The sequence below is a fragment of the Dermacentor albipictus genome, chromosome 9 (genome assembly GCF_038994185.2).
Source record: "Dermacentor albipictus isolate Rhodes 1998 colony chromosome 9, USDA_Dalb.pri_finalv2, whole genome shotgun sequence".
NCBI lineage: Eukaryota > Metazoa > Arthropoda > Arachnida > Ixodida > Ixodidae > Dermacentor > Dermacentor albipictus.
In genome coordinates, this window is record NC_091829.1 from 123,824,667 (window position 1) to 123,846,862 (window position 22,196).

A 22,196-nucleotide genomic window follows, 5' to 3' on the forward strand; every position below is an offset into this window, starting at 1 on the left:
AGTACGGCAGCTGTTGTGTTGTGACGAACTGCTTGTCTAGTTGATGATTTTTGATAACACAGTGACAGTGATGCCACAAGGCTTTGATCGGTCACTTGGCTCCAAAAGTTGACTACCCGAACCTAAAATATGTCGGAGCGTGTAGTTCGCTGCTCTCTTAATAGCCGCTCCTATTGCCTTTTTCAAGCAGATTATTATAAATCACATTGTGTATAGAGTTCGCAACATACACAACAGTTTCATTGTACACATTGTAAAATTCGCTTCTGCGTACTTTAGAAACTTTAAACCACCGTAATGTTCGACGACAGAACGATTACCACTCATTTTAACCCTTAAAAGTTGTCCGTGAATGCGTCGTGAGTTCAAAAAGTGAATTACGCACACAGCTTCACTGCGTACGTATCTTAAGCACCACCGTTATGCTGCCGCCGTACCACGCAGAAAAGATAGATTTACAGTTTGAAAAGAATTCCGTCACACGATTTAAGGCCTGCAGTACAACACGTTTTAAAGCACTGGGATCGCTTAATTTTTTGCAAGCTTTCTACTGAGCTAGACATCCAACGATATTAAAAACAAGATATGCTCACCTTCCCTTGAAACAGAATCGATCAGCCTATTGCACATATCGGGCGGAAGACTTACTCGTGAATACTTTTACTATACTTTTACCAGATCATCTGCCTTTCACTACGGCACACAGCAGTAAATCCTAATGTTATCTACGACATTAGGCTATCTGTAATCAACTAAATAAAGCTAGATTATCCTATGAATCCTTTAAAACAATTTTTCCAGTCTCTTACGGAGGCTTGGAAAGGGAAATTTATGTCGTCGATCTAGCATTGCACCTGCTACCTATGCTCGTTGTTTACATTTCTTGCACCGCTCCTCCTCTTCTAGTTGCACTATTCAAATGCAAAGCATTCGCAAATATGTTTTCTTTTGTATATTTGTGAATTTATTCATTTACCGCCAATACAAGCGCTTTGTGCCTGCCGAAGTGGCAAGACAAGCGCTGAACTGATCGCAGAAGCAGACAACAGCGAAGAGGTTATAACTAGCGCCACTCTGCTCTTACGTTCTTTTCCTAGCGGCAAAAGGGGCGAACTAGATCAGGCGTGCTGGAGGAGGGAGATCTGTGCAGGCCTGGAGTTCAGTAGGCGTGCTTCACGGATTGCAACCGGGCGCTTGAGGACTTAAATTTACCTCGCTCAGCCAGCTGTCTACGGTCATCTTCGGATTTCCTTACTTCTAGCGTTATCTTTTTAGGTGCTAACGCTCCGTTCCGCATCGCGAAGCGGTGTGATACGAGCCGTGGTGAACCGTTTGAAGCTTTTGTGTGTGTGTATAGACGAGAAAATCATGGCCAGGCGGCGCTACTGCGCCTCCTGACAGCGCCCCCAATGTGGAAACGTCAAGCAGCGCGGTCGTGCCGTGGCGCAGTCTCCGCTTTCTTTACATTGTTTCGTCCGCGCTTTTCTTCGCTGCTCGTTCTCACGGCGCTCCGTTTTCGACGTTTTCAGATCGCCTGCTTGCGCAACAGCGATGCAAAGATTGCAGTGAGGTTTCAAGAAGGTTGCCGACGCTGACAACGTTTTTCTTGGCGGCAATATCACGAAAGGGGATCGTCTGCTTCCGCACGTGTACGGCGTTGAACAAATAGTGGACGGTGATGTGACAGTGAAAGCAAAGTGCGTGCCACACGTGTCCGACAAGATCGTATACGACGTCGAGTAAGAGGTATGCACCAAGTTCAGAAATTCAGCCACTTTTATTTCAAGTACAACATAAGTCACTCTGGCAGCAGGAACTTCTGTTGTCATACTACTCGATGACTGCAGATCCGGTGGGCTGCTTGTTGACGGTTCTGTCACTTGAGAGAGGCACGTTCTGGAGTCTGTTTCACATGTGCCTCGCTGCTGCTTAAGAGCTGTGTCGCTGCAGTCGAAAGCACATGTCCCGGTGGTGTTGACTGCGGAGAAGACTGCTGTGATTGTCATTGGTGCGTTAGACGCCGCTCTCATCTGCATCGCATAGAAATGAGACAATATGTGTGCGTATCTATTGTTGGAATTAAATTACTCCTTATAATATGTTTGCAAAAGTAACGTTCCTGTGATTGTGTGCATATATTATTTTACAAGAGTGCTACCACTACAAGTTATGATACTTGCACATTGCCAGTCATACCTTTTCGCCCTGTCTCGATCTGGTGCTTCCTTTCTGTATACAGACAGGAAGATGGTAGGAATCTATGATGGGTGCTGACTTAGGTCACTCTTGCAGTTGCCAACGAAATGGATGCAGCAAATTCGCGTGCTTTTTGATGGCTCCCCGGGAGTGTCATCAACACTGCGAGCACAGAAAGAACACATGCATTAGGCACCAAAAAGCATGGCACTATACCAACGAAAAAGATCCCCTTCCCATCTTCAGCAACGTGGCCTAGTTTATAGCTCCTTATACCCCCTCCTTATACCCCCTCTGCCTTAGGTTCAGGCAAATCACAAATTAAGATGTTTTTGGCAAACTGTACATGCCTTTAATATATGGTGATTCGGAGATGCCTGTAACTTGTGCTGCCTATTTCTTGTCACATAACATCACTGCATGGCACGAAGAGATCTGCATTATTATAGGGTATAGTTAACGGAGTAATTCGAGTTAAGTCAAGTTCATTGTCGGGCGAGCAGCTGAAGTAAGCTCACGCCGATGGCCGGCTACTACAGGAAACGATTTTTGGCAAGAAGAGTGAACCAGGAAGAATGTGAAAGGTGGTAATTACCTTAAAGCATGCTTGGATATTGTGAACTTAAAAAGCATGGTCAAACAAACATAACGCGCAGGTCTTGATCTGCCGCTTACCGACGCACGCGACGACCGCAACTTGCTTAAATACAGTCTGCTACCACAGAAAAGTCGGGCGCGGCCCCTTTCGTTACCCGCACAACTAGTAATTTAAGTTGTAGCGTTTGGAAAAGGGAAATAATTCTCTTGAGCTCGTCCGTGCCGATCGCGAGGGAAGGCACAGTGCATTCAAATAAATTCGGGGATTTTAAGTGCCAAAACCATGTCAAAACCACGAAATCATTATGAGGCACGCCGTAATGGGGAGTCTCAGGAATAATTTTACCCTCCGAGGTTTCTTTAACGTGCACAAAAATCAAAGCACGCGGCAACAAGGCTGTTCTTGCATTTCGCCCCTATCGAAATGCGGCCGCCGTGGCCGGGAATCGAGCTCGCGTCATCGAGCCTAGCGGCGCAACACGCATGCATTTACCGCTAACAAATGGCGTTTGTCACCATAATTCAACCACGCGACACGAGTAAACAAACGGCCGTGCGCTAGAAACAGGCATATCACTATCCCGTTTTCATCGAGCGGCCGTGATATTGCACGCGAATGCAAAAGTATGAGACTTACTTGGAGCACTGCAGGTATCCATGATTGTCGTCTGTCCTTCTCGTACTACTTCCCCGGAAATCTAGAACTTCACGGGCGTCGTTCGACCTTTTTTGTTTTCGAGGCTGCTGTGGCAACCAACAACACCGCAGTATTGCGTGCCACCTTTCCTGGCTGATGAGGTCGCACTCGCCACCGCAAAAACTACGCGCACGAGCGCTCCCGCCGTACAGAACACAGGCGCGCGCTACCGCAGCGACGACCTTCGAAGCTTCCCTCGGTCCGCTAGGGGAGCATTCGGCGCTGGTGCCGCGCGGGCAAACTTTAGGTTGCCTGTGTGTCCCCTTATTGCTTCTTCGCGGCGGTGAACAGCGCGCCGCGCTCTCATGCGTGCATGTTATCTGCATCGTGTTTCACGCAAGTTAAAAAAAATTATGGGGTTTTACGTGCCAAAACTACTTTCTGATTATGAGGCACGCCGTAGTGGAGGACTCCGGAAATTTCGACCGCCTGGGGCTCTTTACCGTGCACCTAAATCTAAGTACACGGGTGTTTTCGCATTTCGCCCCCATCGAAATGCGGCCGCCGTGGGCGGGATTCGATCCCGCGACCTCGTGCTCAGCAGCCTAACACCATAGCCACTGAGCAACCACGGCGGGTTCCACGCATGTTGTAGACGCTCATTCACACATTGCGGTACATTTTGGGTTTGTATTTCTCTGGTGGCATTCCTTTTGACATATCTCGCGTATGTATATCTCTCCTTTCTCTGCAGTTAGCGAAGGCTATGCAGCCAGCCCGTGTTCGCTCCGTCTCTTCGTCGTATGCTTAGGTGGCAGCTCGAAACCGATATGTGTTTGAACTGCAAGCCGTTGATCTAAGAATACACTGATTGCACTCGGTACATTTAGACACACGTACACTCGGCCACAATATATTGCGGGGCGCGCGAGCGCGTGGCGGAACGACCCTCCTCCCCTGCTAGCGGGAAACCCTGTGGTATCGAGACCGATGCCTGAACGCATGCGCGTCCCTCCGAGACGGCAAGCGTGCATGTTTCCGTGCTTCTTCCTTGCGCGCCGGCGATATCCGAATGCAGCCACGAGGTGCCCCTCTTGCGATTGGCGCTGTGGCGGCTTCGACGGTCACAACTATGTGAAGCGTGTGAGCTTGCGCGCGCCGCTGCGGCCGCTTTTTGTCCAGTCATAATCGCTGACGCATAGGTGGTGAACGCAATAAGTCATTTTTTATGCGAAGCATGTTAACGTAGGTTTCGGGCCTTCGCGCGACGCCCGGCGGTGGCCACCATTGACCCTGAAGTGGGGTCACATGATGTGACGTCACGTGATGACGTCACACCGGCTGCAGATGGGGCCTCATATCGCGCCGTCGGACGTCGCCCGGCCGAGGCCTCCACGCTTCGGTTCGCGCCATCGCGCGCGACGCGGAGGCGGCGCCACCATCGCTGCATCACGTGATATGTGACGTCACGCCAGGGTTGAAGCGGCGCGCGCCCGCCGTCGCGTCAGTCTCTGTGCCCGCAACCGCGCCAGCGTCTTTGCGCCGGGCGTGTATGCGGTCAAGATGCCTCCAAACGCTAAGGATACGCTAAGGTTAAGCCCAGTGGATGCTTCGCATCCACTGGGCTTAACTTTGATAAGCTTCCAATTTTTTTTCTACGCTGCACCTTTTCGTGGCCAATCTTCGTTGTTTATTTCTTGTTACGAACGGAGCGTTCTCCCGCAGAAGAGCGTGGCAGGAAAGGCGCTCCATAGAAGGAGACAGGCAAGACGAAAATGAGCTCTTGATTTCCGTTGTACTAAAATGAAGTTTTGCCCATCGAAGCCGCCACAGCGCCAAACGCAAGAGGGGCACCTCGCGGCTGCATTCGGATATCGCCGGCGCGCAAGGAGGAAGCGCGGAAACGTGCGCTTGCCGTCTCGGAGGGACGCGCATGCGTTCAGGCTCCGGTCTCGACACCAGGGTTTCCCGCTAGCAGGGGAGGAGGGTCGTTCCGCCACGCGCTCGCGCGCCCCACAATTTTGTGGGCGAGTGTACATTGGCCCATTGCTCTCATGATTGCGACCAATGTTGTTTTGCGTGTGGAACGTTTCGCTGGTCACAGGCGACGTGCATTTTCACGCGCCAGCCGCGTCCCCAGCTCCTTAAATGAGAAGCACCATCAGCCGCAACAAACTTTCTGAAATCGAAGCCCAAGCAGGTCGGCGCGAAATTTTATGCGTACGAGACGTACCCGATAACCTGCTTTTTTATGTCTTGTGATGACACAACGCTAACTCATCAATGTCGCCGGTGGTCGACGTGATCGCTGCGAGCAGGGATCCTCGAGACGTCCTGTCATCCGCCGCGTCGGAGGCCATCTGTTGCGCTGCGCAAGGCGAGGTTGGCCGAGTACGCGTCCTGCGCCGAGTCGTGCGAAAGTGATCGTATCCCTGAATGCAACTATATGTTTTCAAGCTGGCAACGCATAAATGGGCCGACTACGCCGAGCGCGCGCCGGCCTCGCCGGGCGCTGCCATGCTGGTAGCATGTTTGCATTTGGCCAGCTGTATACCGGCGTTCGATTTTGCAAACTTCGGGCAGGTTCGGGTTGTCTTGAGATCCTAGCCCACGTGACTTCCTGTCAGAACCAGAACTAGCTGGCTGCCAGCGGGCGGCCAGAACTCCGAAAATCGAAGAGGCCCAAAATGCCTTTGGCCGAAGTCAAAATGCAGATGCCTGCCGCGTTGTCCGGTAATCCCGGTTTCGGGCCCTTTTCCTTTTCTCTCCTCCGCGAAAAGGCAACGAGCGCCTCTCATGGCGAACGCCTGCAACTTAGATCAAGTGCTGCGGCCTCTGAAAGTACGATGGCATCTGTCACCGTCTCGGAGGCCCGTGATAACGCTCGCTGCATCTGCCGCGCATATAACGCGCGGGCGGTCATTCAGCCACCGCTGCCACATCCGCCAGAAGTTGAAATAGTGTTCCTGTATATGCTCCCGCAGGGAGCATATATACAGGAACACTAAGTTGAAAAGGCAACGAACGCCGCCTCACGGAATTTATGCTGGACTAAGGGAACCGCCGCTACCGTAGAGGAAAATGGAGCGCTAGTGTCGCCGGCGTTAGGTCATGCGTTAGGTTCACCCAAACGTCACGTCCGGATGTCGCATCCGTTCTTTGTCTTTCGTCTTTAGTTTTCGCGGCAGAATGGCAAGCTCAAAGAGGAGCAACGCTTAAACAAGTGCATAAAGATGTGGATCGTTTTTTGGGAGCTTGTGCCAGCGTAGAGCATAAGCTATCGTAACTGTTTCACTTTTCCATTATATGTGCATCTACTATGCAAACCTACGCTTTCGGCTGCCTGATACTTCATTTCCAGGTTCCTTGCCAGCTTATTTTCCTTCTGACGCATTCCACGGACGGCCGCACCGGCCAGCCAGTGCTACGAGAATGCATATTGGACGAAACTGTTTATCTTAGGTTCCTTCAGACTTCTTATAGGGACCCTGAAACGATTTTGACGATTTTCTACAAACATACTGAGTCATTAGAGTAGGTCCTTCTGATCATTATTTGACACATCTAAGTGCTCCGCGTAAAGCGTGTAATTTATTATAAGGTTTTAAAAATGCACATCGCTGCCGATCGCAGAACGCTGCTCGGCGGAATTTTAAACCGCCCCTAACCATATGACGGAAATCACCCATATGAAGTCAGTGGGGCGAGCTATCCGATTGGCTGACCAGGGCGCATGATCGATAATTTTTCCAACTTTATGGTAAACAAATGATCTTCGTAATAGTTGGAATGTTAGTTAATTTGTTTTTATAAAAAAATTACCGACGATTACGTTACTTCCTAATGCGAAATTTGAGCGCAGCAAATAAGCTGTTTCACCTTTTCGATAGATTGAGGCAAAGAAATCGAGCAACACATGTATGCGCTATCACAGAATTTTTTTTTTATTTTTCACACGTATTCCTTTAACAAAGACTCCACTAACAGTTCTTGACAGTCATGAAGGAAGCTTTGTGGTAGGAGAAATAGACTGATATATGTTCGACTTGGTACACCAATGCTTGATTCTCAAAGACGAGATCTATACAAGTGCCTCGCGAGGTTGTCACAGCCGTGGGACGCGTTACGAGCGAGAGGAACGGGATGTTCTCCCGCATAAGTGTTAGGAAATTGCTGTTTGTCTTTATGTCAACATTAAAGTCCCCCACTACTAGCATCGGTGTGGATCGATGGACGGTTAATGCGAGTTGCAGGAAGTGCACGACGTCTTTCGTGAGTGCGGTAGCGGACTCACGAAAGCGGTATCAGTCGGTCGCTGCTAGCGCTGGGGGGATGAAAGGGGGCGGAGCTGGTTACGAGGCCGACGACAACGCCGACGCGAAACCCAGGAACGGACGCCAAAGAGCCATTTGTGTAGCCAGCCCTCCTCCACAGTCTCTCCTCCTCCCTTCCATCCTCCTCCCTCGCCCGGAGAGCCGACAGCGCGCATGCGCGGCGGCGGAGCAGATTCGTCGGCGAGCTGGTTACGAGGCCGACGACAACGCCGACGCGAAACCCAGGAACGGACGCCAAAGAGCTGCGCTCTAAAAGAGAGTAACATAAAGGGAAGGCACAAGAACAATTTTTCACTACACTTAAGCACTTCCGGCACGCAGCAAGCGTCGTCTGCTTGTGTTACAACGTACTCCATTTTGACGAGAGCTCCGCGGTCAGAGTTGGTCTCAGTCTTTTCGCGAGCACTATGATTCGACTTTGTTACCTTGTGGACTGCAAACCTAGCGACTAGCAATATGTCAAGCTGCGACATCGCGTGTTCCTCTACAAGGCAGCATACGAGCGAACTGGCTGCTGCGCATCGGACTGCCGCTATCCGATCGACGCCAGGATTTGCGCGTTTGTGGCCGTCACTTTACACCGGAAGATTACTAACGCAATAGCATTTGGCGAGTACGGTATTAGGGCAAACGCAAGCGCAAGGGGACAGGGTCTGGCCGCCTGACTGTGCTGGGATGAGCCATGAGATGAACAGAAGGGCAAATGTGAATGGTCTGCATGGTGCAGCCACCTGGTGGCACAGAGCTCAACCATACACAGTAGCAGCAACAAAGTGTATTGTTCTTTGCTGCTGGTGTGTATTTTTCGCAGGGGTGTATCATCAACACCTTGTTTTTTTAAATGTTTAGAATGTTTTACACTTGGTTAGAGCAATATTAGCGCTTTGTTTGAGTGGTTAAGCGCTGCGCCAACAAGTGTCTGGACCGTGCTGACCGATCAGGCTGCTCACGTACGTCTACGCTAAAGCTCCTTCATCTGCTTGAGTTTATGCCTCCAGTCATTTGCCGAAATGACCAGCTTGCCTGTGGTTACCGAAATACCGGACACAATCGGCGCTACGACAGAATGCTCGCAACGCACGCTGCTTCTATAGCTCTTGGTTGACGGCCAAGCGGCTAGCGGAGAGGTCCGCGCGGGAGGGGGCGTTCTCCAAAACAACCGGAAGTGGACATTGTGACGTTGCATCGTGACGCTGTACCAGTGAAGGCGGAGCTTAGCGCCGCTCGCTCGGCGAGCGAGTTGAGGAGGAAAAGCATGGCTAGGGAAGAGGGTAACTTCTAGTCGCTTGTAGCTCCATTAATACGTAACGCTTCACTTAAATTGTGGTGCGAATGTTCTAGTTAAGCTGTGCCCTACGCGCCTACAAAATTTGTCCGAACCGTTTCAGGGGCCCTTTAAGAGGCTTTTTCAGAATTACTTAAACGTAACCATACCTGTTTACTGTGCTGCTGTCTACTGTGGGCAGATGACCCAAGTGCGGCATGTGCGCGCACTTGTTTAGAGAAAATAAAGAGTATTCATCATTTATCTCGCAGTGGAAACGATTATTCCTGACACATGGTTCATGTCTGCCGTCCGCCGACTAAAAGGCGGTAGTGAATGAAGTCGCTAAATGAGTGCTTTGCGGCGTCATTGCACGCGCGTGAAACAGGGTTCGTTTTACAGCCAAAGTAATATCGCTGCGCTGTCAACAGCCATTCTCTGGTAACCTTTCTCCGAAGCGTAACGCTTGAGTACTGTGTGCAGATGTGATGGAGGTTGTGTGTGCGGTCGGTATGTGTGATTTTCTAGAAAGAAAAAAGCTTCATTACAAAGTGCATGATCAGGCTGCGTGGTCATCCGTTCTACTAGAGCTGGACAATCACTAAACGATACAAGCACGGACATACACATGTTATGGCCAAATAAACGTTAAGGTGGGTCCATTTAATACTGATGATTTAATCGTGGATGAAGGACTGGGATGTTCTCTTTATGTGCTTGCTTCAAAGTGGCATAAATCGAAACTCGGCCTACCAATTTTAGTAGTTTATAAGGTTTTGTGAGAAAGGGTGTTGTGTATTGCTTTGTAACTAGTTACTTTAAGAGTGGGGCATTGTCTTCCATCGCACATGTATTTTCCCGGCTGGAAGTGATGTTCATGTTGTGCTCTACAATGCTTCAGGAACCCTCTGTGCGCTTGCACTTTGATATTGCAGGGTCCTAATGTAAGCATCCAGGGGCCTTAGCACTCATTTTAGTGATAACTTTAGGCGTTAATTCTATAGTGTATATTGTTGACTGACAAGAGAAGCTGGATATCGTAAGTTTTACATCTTGACACTAAAAACCTGTGACATCATGAGTTTACGCAAAAGAACAGTGCAGGTGCCATCATATAGATACATTCTCCTTGCCTTGTGCTTTAAGTCCTGAACATCACTGTTGGATTTTTTCCATCTCGTCAAAATGTTAAATGTCTATGGTAATCTTAGTCTAAACATTGTAGTACATATGCATTTGTGCTACCATCAGTGAGAAACAGGGGTCAAGGTTCCTGAACAAGAACAAACTTTAATTTGGCTTGTTTTCCATTGGATGCACACTCAATATCTGCTGAAGAATCTTCCCTGAAGCCCACTTCGCAGACTGCTTTGATAGCCTTATCGTGGAGTGTCACTCAGTGATGCGCACAGCTGTGGCTGAAATGACTGTGGCACTTTGGCATGCTGCAGACCTGGTGGTAGATGTACTAAATAAGATGTGTCCGATTTATGCACAGTTTACTGCGCCATGCGCTCCACTCATGGTGTGCTGTCCCATAGCCCTCAATTCTTTGGTGCAAAAGCATGCCGCTGCACAACAGTTCTCAATTGTGAAATGGTGTAGGTGATGTGCCACTACGTTGCAGGGAACCGCTGCACCTGCTCGTTAGCTAGTGCTGCTGAGGTTCGCAGCACCACGCAAACGATGCTCACAGGGGTGATATTTGCAGACACGGTGGGCTTTTCCAGTGGGTGTGCGTTTACTCCGTAACCTCTTTGACAAGGTTTCAACATGCAGCCAGAAAAGTGTCCAGCACATTGATAATTGTTGAGGGCACTGTTACTTTAAAACCTCGTTAATATGTAGTTGGCGGATAACGTGGATCAGGTATGCGAAATTGGAGGGCGCTTAAGCTTCGCCTTCAAGAGTGGAACGCGAAAGCGTTCCCGTCGACCCGCCCAGGGGTGTAAGACAATGGGCTACGGCGCAGCGACTACGCGCCCCGCATCGGACGCGGTGAGCGTCGAGCAACGCAGCGTTCGGCGCGGCAATGAAATGTGCGCCTGAGCAAGCGAAGCACGCCTGAGCCTTAGAAACAGCTCGTTTCTAAGGCAACACAGCATTCACTAGAGGCCCTTTTGTACCGCTTTGAAGCATCGAACTCGTGGCTCAGGAGTCCACTTCCGGCCACCGCAGTGAACGGACGCGGAATGTCTTGCTCCCCAGGAGCGGTTACAGCGGCCCTTGGCCGCGGTTCCCGGTCAACGGAAAAGCCTTCTCCGGACTACCAGATGGTTCTACCACAACTTCCTTCAGGTGCTCGTGTTTTGAACACTATTTTTATCCACGGCGAAGTTAAAGTACGGCCTTACCGTGTTGAGCACTTCAGAGACGCGCTTTCAAGACTGATGCTGCTGCCGGAAGTGGTGGCCCTCGGGGCTTATCAGATGAATCATATGTGGGCCGTAATTTTTTTCGAACGAGGCGGCAAAAAAGAAGATACTTGACGCTGAAGCATTTCTTGTTAAGGAACATCGATGCGTGGTCATTGACCCGTGCAATCAGGGTGTCAGGCTCAAGCTCTTCTGGCTGCTGCACGGTGTTCCTGATGAAGACGTCCGAACAGCGTTGGCACCGTTCAGGAGAGTGACCGAAGTGACGAGGGAGAAGTGGAAAGTACAAGGCTGCAACGACAAAGGAACCACGACATGGTCTGTGGTCCTTAAACTCAAGCCCGGAATGACAGCAGACGACCTACCACATCAGCTTCGGGTCGCGGAAGACCTGGCTCTCGTCATTGTCCCGGGCAGAGCACCCCTCTGCCTCCGGTGCCGTGGCACCGGACACATTAGACGAGAATGCAGGGTTCCACGCTGTGGGCTGTGTCGTCGCTTCGGCCACGACGAAACTCAGTGCGTGAGAACGTACGCCAACGTTGCTGGTCCAGGCAGGAGCGAAGACACATCGGAGCTCCTTATGGACCAAGAGGATGCCGAGGAGGCCGCTAAGGAAGCAGCTGAAGGGGAGGATGCTCAGTCTACATCTCTGGAGATGAAGACCGAAAATGTGAACTCGGAGGGGACTGATAAGGGCAACGTGCCCGATTCGACGCCTCCACCTGCCAAGGTTCAAGTCAAGGAAAATGGTGTTGAGGCGACGAGTGCGTCTTCAACTATCCAAGCAAACCCAACCACCGTGGTTGACGAGACAGTCAGCATCTCTGAGAGCATGGACATGACTTCCAACGCTAAGGGTGCCGGAAAACGGTTGCGCGACGATGTTGAGGACCGCAGCCGAGACACCGACGGCGCGGGTACCGAAAGACCGGCACAGAAAACCCAGACAGGCCGAAGGTCGACGTTGAAGGTCAAACTCAACGTGCCGCCAGACAGACGGCTGCTACACGGGCCACCCCCGCCTTAGCGGAGGTAGTGTCCCGGGAAGAACTCCCAAAACCCGATCTTTGATCGGGAATGGGCTTGCGACTACGTGGGTTGGCAGTCATCGGCTCGAAAGGGAGGGCCATGTTCAACGGGCATCACTGCATACCAGAGTCCGTATGTTTTCTAAGAAAAATTGTGTAGGGGCGTACCCTAAATCTAACTAAAACAATGGCAGACGCTATTAACCTCACCAGTCCACTTCGTTTGGCGACATTAAACGTCAGAGGGTTGTCGCAGAGGCGAAGACAGTGTCAGATAAGTTGCATGTTACTAGAAAAAGACATTGATTTGATGGCTGTACAAGAAACAAGAATTGAATCTGAAGAAAAAACGGCTCGATTGGTTGAAATTTTCAGAAACAAGTACGATGTATGCGTTTGCCACGCGAGTGGTACTTCTGGGGGCTGCCTTTTGTTTATTAGAAATAGCATTGGGATAATAGAGCAAAAAGTTACTTCATGTGAAGGGGGGCGTTTGCTTATTTGTGATTTTTCTTTTTCTGGATTGCTGTGGCGGGTGGTTTATGTATACGCCCCTAATAATGCTCGAGAACGTGAACAATTTTTCGTTTATCTGAGGTCTTTCTTGCGGTGTGAAAGACACGTTCTAATGTTTGGCGACTTCAATTGTGTATGCCGGCCGATAGATCGATCGAAAAAGCAACTTAGCCACGATAAAAGTGCCGCACTTCTGCATGAAATTTTGTGTGATGTTGATCTAGAGGATGTTGGGAGTGTTCTTGGTTCTTACAGTCATGTGCAATATACGCATTTTCAAGGAGACAGCCACTCAAGGTTAGACCGCATCTATGTTCCTGTTCACTTAGTTCCACTACTTTCTGAATATGGTGTGGAATGTATCAGTTTCAGTGATCATTGTTTGGTAACGGTTACGATAGGTATGAAAAAGAAAGAACAGAAATTTAATTGGCACCAATGGAAACTTAATGACAACCTTATGCAAGATGAAGTATTTCTTAAAAGAATAAAAGAGAAATTAGACGCTGTTCTCCTTGAGGATGCAAAAAATGTTGTAGAAGCTTGGGAGATGTTCAAAACCGAAGCGAGAACAATTGCTTTAGAGAGAGCATGCGTGTTGCGGCAGAAACAAAAGCAAGAAGAAAAGCAACTGCAATGCACGTTAGCATACCTGTTGAACATGGAAAGCGGCGGGGCTGGTATATTTGCACATGATATCAAACAAATTAAAGGGAAACTTGAAGTGATTGATGAAGAGAGATATCGTGGCGCGGTTTTAAGAGCACGCGCTGAACGTGTATAGCTGGGTGAAACGCCCACCAAGCGAGCTTTAAGTGAAGAGAAGAGGTATGCTATGACCAAGGAAGTAAAAGAAATCGTTTTTCAAGGGCAGCTTACAAATGACGGGGAAATGATAGAACGTGCTTTCGTTGACTACTATAGCACGCTGCTAAGCAAGAGGACAAGCGAGATCTCTGCGTTTAAGAGTGAATATTTACCTCTTATGCCGAAAATTGATGGTCAACTCAAGGATGCTCTTGAGAGGCCAATTTCTGTAGCAGAAATTGAAAAGGCTATAGATGACCTTAGTGTAAGGAAATCGCCTGGACCGGACGGACTTGGGGAAGTGATATATAAAATCTTCAAGGTTGAAATGGCTGAGGCTCTACACCGCGTCATAACCAAGTGTTACGAACAAAAATGGACGCGTCATTCTTTCCGACAGACACACGTAGTACTGATACCTAAATCAACAGACCCCATTAAACTTCAATCCGTAGAGACCTACCGGCCAATAAGCTTAGCAAATATTGATTATAAAGTATTTATGAAGGTGCTCGCCCATCGCCTTCAAAGTGTAGTCAAATCCCTAGTAGGTACACATCAGACATGCGGTATAAAAGGCAGGACTATATTCACAAATATACATATAGCGCGAAGCATACTTGAATGTTGCGATACGATGGGAGATCATGTAGCTATGCTACAACTAGATTTGGCCAAAGCTTTTGACAGGGTGTCCCACGAAATCCTGTTTATGCTTCTTGATTATGTTAATGTCGGATCAGTCATTTTGGACGGGGTAAAAATGATGTATGATGGTTGTACCACAAACTTAATTATTAACAACAAACTGAGCAGGCGGATTGCAGTAATGTCTAGCATAAAGCAAGGCTGTCCGACCTCGGCCTTGCTCTTTGCACTTTATTTAGAACCTTTCTGTTTAAAGCTACTACATGGCCAAAATATTCGCGGGTACACATTCCTTGGTAGAGAAATAAAAGTTTTAGCTTATGCCGACGACATAGCAGTGTTCTGTCGCGATAAACAGAGCATTGCACAAGCTGTTAGGGAAGCCCAAGCTTTTTGCAAGGCTTCCGGTAGTGCCATAAGTTGGTCAAAATGTTTAGGGCTTTGGCACGGGAATTGGCCAGATGCACCAGAGGTCTTTTGTAAAATGCAGTGGAGTGTATTACCCGGCACTTATCTTGGGGTTCCGCTCAGTGCCTACCGTGAGCCAATCGAATACTGGACGAGCGAGAGAGACGGAATGAAAGAGCAAACTAACAAATGGGGAGGCCACAACTTTTCGATGTTTGCTAGGGCCAAAGTATGTAATATCTTTTTAGTAGCTAAAGTGTTCTACGTCCTGCAGGTGCTATGCATGAGCCGATCTTCAATTCAAAAAAATACACAGAGTGTTTGCAGAGTTTATTTGGGGTTCGGTGTGGGAACGCACGAGCAGAAGTAATTTGTTTCACACATTGCGCAGTGGGGGACTTGGTTTAACGCATTTGTTTTTCAAGCAACTTGTATCGAGATTTGTTTTCTTCCGCGACCAAAGCGATGGGTTTCTGCGGACGGTAATCCAAGTGAGATTGCGCGACGCTTTGCCCGATTTTGTTGTATCGTCGCACGCAATCAAACCGATGGCACTAAAGGTCTATCTGCGTGAAGTTTCCATGGCGATACGTCTTCTAAACGCTAGTTTTTCGAAAGACTACTTGTTTGCAGTGTCACGAAAACAATTGTATAAGGATCTTGTTGAAGTGTTTATACCTACACCAGTGTATCGTTCTATGTATTACTTAGGGCCTGAACGAGATGTTTTCAAGCGAGTCAATAATATGCCTGTACGAGCTAACACAAAATCATTCTTTTTCAAACTGCATACCGGCACACTGCCTGTTAAGCCACGGCTAAGAAGAAAGGGCTTGTTTGTCCCATGGTCAGACAACTGTCTTATATGTAACAAGGAAGAAACTGTCGAACATATTTTTCTTGACTGCCACGATGCCCGCTTTCTTTGGGACATCCTGCAAAGAACATTAAAAAAGGAGCTTCCTATCACTGCGTTCGGAATAAGGTTTTTGCCATGTGCTGAACCTGACGGTGTGCCGGTGGACATGTTGATGCTATTGTGTATGCAAAGTTTGTGGCGAACTCGTATGGCTCTACGCAATGCTGATGTTGATGCAAGGCCAGCAATGTATTATTTTACTGAGAATGTTAACTATACAAGCGAAGTGTTGAAACTGCTAAGTGATCCGCCAAATTGGCTTTCAGTGTTGGACAGTTTGGCTTCGATGAAGCCATTTTAACATGACACATCAGTCTTAGTAACGACTAGACGTTTTAACATTCGGTTTTATTTGACAATATTTGTATGTACTTGCCAAGCCGGTAATAAAGAAAAAAAAAACCCGTGGCTCAGTGGTAGCGTCTCCGTCTCACACTCCTGAGACCCTGGTTCGATTCCCACCCAGCCCATCTTGCAAGTTGTTTTTTATTCATGAAGTGCCTGCTGGGATTTGTCGCTCACGGCCATCGCCGCCGACGCCGACGACACCGGCTTTTCTGCGACACGAGCTCCTTAATGCTGTCGCGTTAATAATCGATGTACTAGTTAGCTGACAATCACAGATGAGCGGCTGTAAACTTACCGGGTATCAAAAAATGTTAGTTCTCACTCAAACACACACGCAGACAAGCTTTATTTGCGGGCAGGCAGCAAAAAATTTGTGACTTTCACTTGCCGCCATAGCAACCTTGCAGTGGTGACGGCATCCTAAACCTCTGCAAGTCCGCCAGCCAGTTTCTCCATCAGTCCCCACTTCTCTGCAAATGCCCTGATGATGGTCAACACACTAGCCATGTCAGATACGGAAGGGCGATCATCCATGTTGTCATTCATGATGACGACGTAGAAGTGCTAGAAGCTAGGGAGCAGGAAACACGTCATGGCTACCACGTTTTGACGTCACTATCGGTGGCAACTGCAGTACGGGAAAGGTCTGTGTGCCACAATTTCGCTATCTATGGACTGCAATCACAACATTTTGCCAATTTCACACTTGTACACGCCGAAAAATGAAGTAAATACTACACATTAACCATTTGGCATGCATCAAGTGACTACGGTTTAAGCAGTCATTCGTCAGTGTCATGCTTGTACCCTCTGAAAAATGAAGTAAATACTACACATTAACTGTTTGGCATGCATTAAGCAACTATTGCTAAGTGCTCAGCCAATACATCAGGTTGAATGGTGACAGGGCAGGGGACTCATTATGACTATATTTAAATTGGAATTGCTTATAAGTGGGCACATATTGATACATGCATATCGCGCGTTTCTTGTGGACGATGCACGCGGGCGCCCCTACGAAGACAACGAACGCTCTCTGGCTCTCGAGCTTTCGCCTGAACTGGCCAGCACTGCATTATCCTTTCTAAATAGTCTCCAGTTCTTAATCTTTCGTTCGCGTAACATTTTGGTGGAGGGTGCCATTCCCCGTCCTCACCACGGAGCTCCGCAGCGGCCGCACCACCCTGCTTTCCGCCATGGCTCCCGGTGACGACACCTCATCTGCTTCTACTCCTGCGAGCCCGCCAACAACTCACGTTACGATTACTAACCGCCGCGATCCTGGCATATTCCCCGGCCAAGATAATGTCGACGTTGAGGACTGGCTCAACCTGTATGAGCGTGTTAGGCAAAACAACCGCTGGGACCCTACCATTAGGCTAGCAAATGTCCTATTCTACTTGGGTGCAACTCATCGTGTCTAGTTCCGGACACACGAGGACGAGAGCTCTAGCTGGGATGCTTCAAGAAGCTCAGCGACCTCTTTGGAAATTCCACCAGTCGGCAGCTGGCTTCTAGAAAAGAGATTGCTGCCCGAGTTCAGTCTTCTACTGAATCGTATGTCTAAAACATACAAGAAGCGCTCGCTCTTTGCCGGAAAGTCGACGACAAGATGTCTGAGGTTGAGAAAGTCGGCCACATACTCAAAGGGATCGCGGACAACGCGTTCAACTTGTTGGTCTTCAACAATGTGTCCACCATCGACGTCATTGTCAAGGTGCGCTGCCGTCTTTCCACAGTTCTCCCAGCTCCCTAACACGGCTGCAACATCGTCTTGCATCGACCTTACCTCTTCACCACCCTTAAATGAGCATGCCACACTATTGATCGCCGTGAAATCGAGGGTACAAGTCCTGCGCCGTTCCATCCACGCCCACTTGACCCCACCATTGACCAACCAGCCCCAGCGATCTCTCTCATTCAGGCAGTCAATTGTGCGGCAAGAATTTGCCAACCTTGGTTTTCCTGCTGCTGGCTCCGTCTCCCGACCTGACGCCCGACTGGTGCCAGCAGCTATGCCTCACAGCGATCCGTATTCCCCTCCCAGATACGGCAACCCTACCGAGTGGAGAACTCCGGATGACAAGCTTATTTGCTTCCGTTGCCTCCGCATTGGCCACGTCGCTCGCTACTGCCGCACCTCCTGGACGTCGCCATATTCGAGCTCCTTTTCCCCGTCTCCTCACCCATATGCCTACCCGCGCCGTTACTCGCCTCACCGTATGCCTTCTACCTCAGGCGTCACCTCAGCGCCGTCGGTCCTCGTCGAACCAGAGACGTTCGTTGCCGACCAATTATGGACCCTCCCAGATGGAAAACTAGACCATGCAGCTTATGGGGGTAGTGCTGCATCATCTTTGTCGTGTCGAAATCCTCCATTGACGCTCCCAACGAACAAGAACTTACTTGTTCATGTCGACAGTGTTCCTTTGACGGTGTTAATAGATAACTGGAGTCCAGGTGTCCATAATGAGTTGTAAGCTTTATAGTCGACTGAGGAAGGTTCTCACGCCTCCTACTACTCGAGCCATACATGTGGCTGAAGGTAGCACTTTTGATGTTGCAGGAATGTGTACTTCCCCTATCAGTATCGCCGACCGCCATGTTCATGTTCTTTTTACAGTGCTGACCTAATCCTTGCACTAAACTTTCTTACGGCGCATTCAGCTTTGATCAACTGCTCTGCCGGTACCCTTTGCCTCGAACTTCCTCTACTCATGCATATTCGTGCCGAACTGCCGAACAACTTTAGTACGACCACCTTCGTCCGCTTGCTGCCTAAAGCCTTGACTCTCGACCATTTGCTGTCATCTTTTCCTGTGCCCGATGGTGATTATGTCGCCACACCTGCTCCTGATGTCCTTTTGATGCGCAACATCACTGTGCCCCACTCCGCCGTCACCGTCACCGATAACCGGACATGCCTCCCTGTTGTCAATTTTGGCATGACAAAGGAAGTTCTACCCCAAGGCAAATCAGTTGCAACGATGTGTGCTATAAGCGATGACCACGTCACGACGTTTTCAGTAGACGTCTGCTCAGATTCTTCACCATGTCTACAGAATACTATTTGCCCTGACCCAAGATTTTGTCCTATGATTGCTGCGGACTTATTGCCTGAACAAGCAGGAGCTCTGTGTCGCCTTTTGGTTTCCTACCACGACATCTTCGACCTCAACAATCTCCAATTGGGCCAGATGTCAATTGTTAAACATCACATAAATACTGGTGAAACCAGTCCTATTCATCGCCAGCCATATCGAGTTTCTGCTTTAGAGTGTGAGATTATTCAAGATGAAGTGAACGAAATGCTTGCAAAAGGTATTGTTGAACCTTCGTCGAGCCTTTGGGCATCGCTCATGGTACTTGTTAAAAGCAAAGATGGAACATGGCGTTCCTGCGTAAGTTATCGTCGTCTAAACCGCATTAATTACCAAGAAAGACGTCTACCCCTTGCCTCGCATTGACGATGCCCTCGATTGTCTCCACGGTGCCAAATACTTTTCATCAAAATACCTTCATTCTTGGTTATTGGCAAATTTCTGTAGATGAAATGGACCAAGAGAAGACTGCGTTCGTCGCCCCTGATGGTCTGTATGAATTATATAACAAGGTTTTACTGTACAATGGTAGTATTCATTATTATTATTATTATTTATTTATTTATTTTTAAAGCTCTTGGCAGATTTGCTTGACTATGCTCCAGGCGGAGCAGGCAATGTCGTTTATGGCGCAACTTTGTGGAAGTGTTTTAGAACTTCACAGAAAGCATAAGAAGCTCGCACTGATTAAAAAAAGCAGCCATATGCACTGGGCCGCTGGGTGATCCAATGCAGTAAATAACACGGCCTACACCTCATCGCTTGATTCAAAAGTGCGAGCAGCGTGCTGCATCAGCATCCATGGCACTGTTTATCTGCTGCACCGGCACTGCTGCCCCTTTCAAGCACCTGTTCTGTGTACCGCACGAGTATCTATCGCATCAATAGTGACGGCTACGTTGACAGCTTTCTCAATCACCTCTCAGCATCAGCACAGGGTGCCATTGTTTCTAAGAGTGCTTTGTTGAATCTTTCCATGTTGTCAAAAGTGATTAGAAACAGAATGGAGTTGGGTTGTTCTTCATTGACCATATTTGCCCTGTCATTGTTTTTGTGCGTGTGTCATTTTATGGCTGTTCGATTCACCAGCACCATTTGAAACAGTTCACATGGTGCTGAACCCTACCATTCATTTCAGTGCTTCATTGATAGTGCCTTCTAACCCTTGCTGTTCATTTATTCATATTCATATTCAAAGGGTTCTACTCAAATTGAGGACGACGCAACGAGCTATGGAAAGAAGAATGATAGGTGTAACGTTAAGGAATAAGAAAAGAGCAGATTGGGTGAGGGAACAAACGCGAGTTAATGACATCTTAGTTGAAATCAAGAAAAAGAAATGGGCATGGGCAGGACATGTAATGAGGAGGGAAGATAACCGATGGTCATTAAGGGTTACGGACTGGATTCCAAGGGAAGGGAAGCGTAGCAGGGGACGGCAGAAAGTTAGGTGGGCGGATGAGATTAAGAAATTTGCAGGGACGACATGGCCACAATTAGTACATGACCGGGGTTGTTGGAGAAATATGGGAGAGGCCTTTGCCCTGCATTGGGCGTAACCAGGCTGATGATGATGATGATTCATTTGAAAAGGTGCTTGGTTGGTTAACAATTTTTCAGCACCATCCCTCGGTGCAGCATGTTTCATGCATTGCTACCTTGGTGCAGAAGTACAGGTGCTAAACAGCGATGCAGCAGACAAGATACCATTGAAAGCCCACTTACACCCATCTTCTACATCTATGCTACGCTCTGTGTGTTGTGCTTTGCATGCATGTACACTAGCATGTTCTGCATTTGCCGTTAGGCTGCGAATCAGCTGTCTGTACTGACAAACTCAATGCTACTTCAGATTTGATATGCCTCTGTCAATACATCTGCACCGGTAGTTTTCTTGTTCTCTTATTGCCTTGTAAAATTTAATACAGAAAAATAATTGTCTGCATTCTTGGTAATGAAGGCATGACCAGCTCATTCCAAGATACTGACGTTTACTTCCACGGCGCACTTTACTTTTAGAAAATGCTGTCTGATCATCTGTAGCGAGAAAATTGATATTAATTAACATATAGCATGTATTTAAACTACTTCTCTCATCGGCAGAACTAACCGTACCGTTCCAAGCATTTACTCATTTCTCTACATTATTTTTTGCTTCCAGTACAAATGGGACATTGCTTTCCACTATTTTTATGACCAATGAGCTCAAGACATCGACTTGTATCTGGAGTTCAGGACCCGTCATTGCCCTGTACTCTGCCCCTCGAGCTTATGCAGACGAACTCGAACTAAAGGTTTGTCTCACCTGTACCATCTGAAACAGTTTACGAGGTGCTGCACTCTTCCATTAATTTTAGTGGTGCAGCAATGGTGCCCTCTGAACCCCATTATTCGTTTCAAAACGAGCAGGCATAGGCGCCGATTACGGGGGAGGGGGGGCTCCGGGGCCCGAGCCCTCTCCTGAGTTTTCCGGGGGGGGGGATGGGGGGCTCAGCCCTCCCCCCGGGTAGCACCCCCCCCACACACCCCTAAAGTGCGAATACCAGAGCTTTGTCACCCACATAGTTTTAATTTTGTTTTGACTTTCCTCCACCTTTTCACCACCTTTTCACTTGAAATTTTACAGGGACTAATAGCTTACTGAATCATTGTTGGTGTGGACGTGCACGGCTTTTAATTCATACTTTCGCCTTATTTCTGCAAATCCTGACAATAGGAGGATACGCGTATTAGAAGCGCTAGCGGCGGCTGCCTCATGCATATTTTCTCACTTCAACCTTGTTTTAAATTTTCACTTTAAACACCATGCATATACACCATGTATATAAATATACACACAGACAAAGTTTATTATATATTTGAAAGAGATGGAGGTAGGCAATTAAAATTTTCTTCTAAAGGTATGGATAGCCTATGCCTAAAGAATGAATATGTTGCTGTATGTTCACCGCGCTTCAAATTGTTTTGCATGCTTTTTCGACCATGAAAAAAACCTATGGACTTCAGTGACCCACC

At 48.3% G+C, this 22,196-nt stretch overlaps 1 long non-coding RNA gene across 1 annotated transcript in view; it reads left to right on the forward strand.

Annotated features, from left to right (window-relative positions):
• LOC135918884 (uncharacterized) overlaps positions 1–21,476 on the forward strand; it is a 32,946-nt gene extending 11,470 nt beyond the window's left edge. The window contains exons 2-3 of the long non-coding RNA XR_010569815.2: positions 1,530–1,746; positions 21,343–21,476. This is a non-coding gene — a long non-coding RNA (uncharacterized lncRNA). The remainder of the gene's footprint in view (positions 1–1,529; positions 1,747–21,342) is intronic.
• The last annotated feature ends 720 nt before the right edge of the window (positions 21,477–22,196 follow it).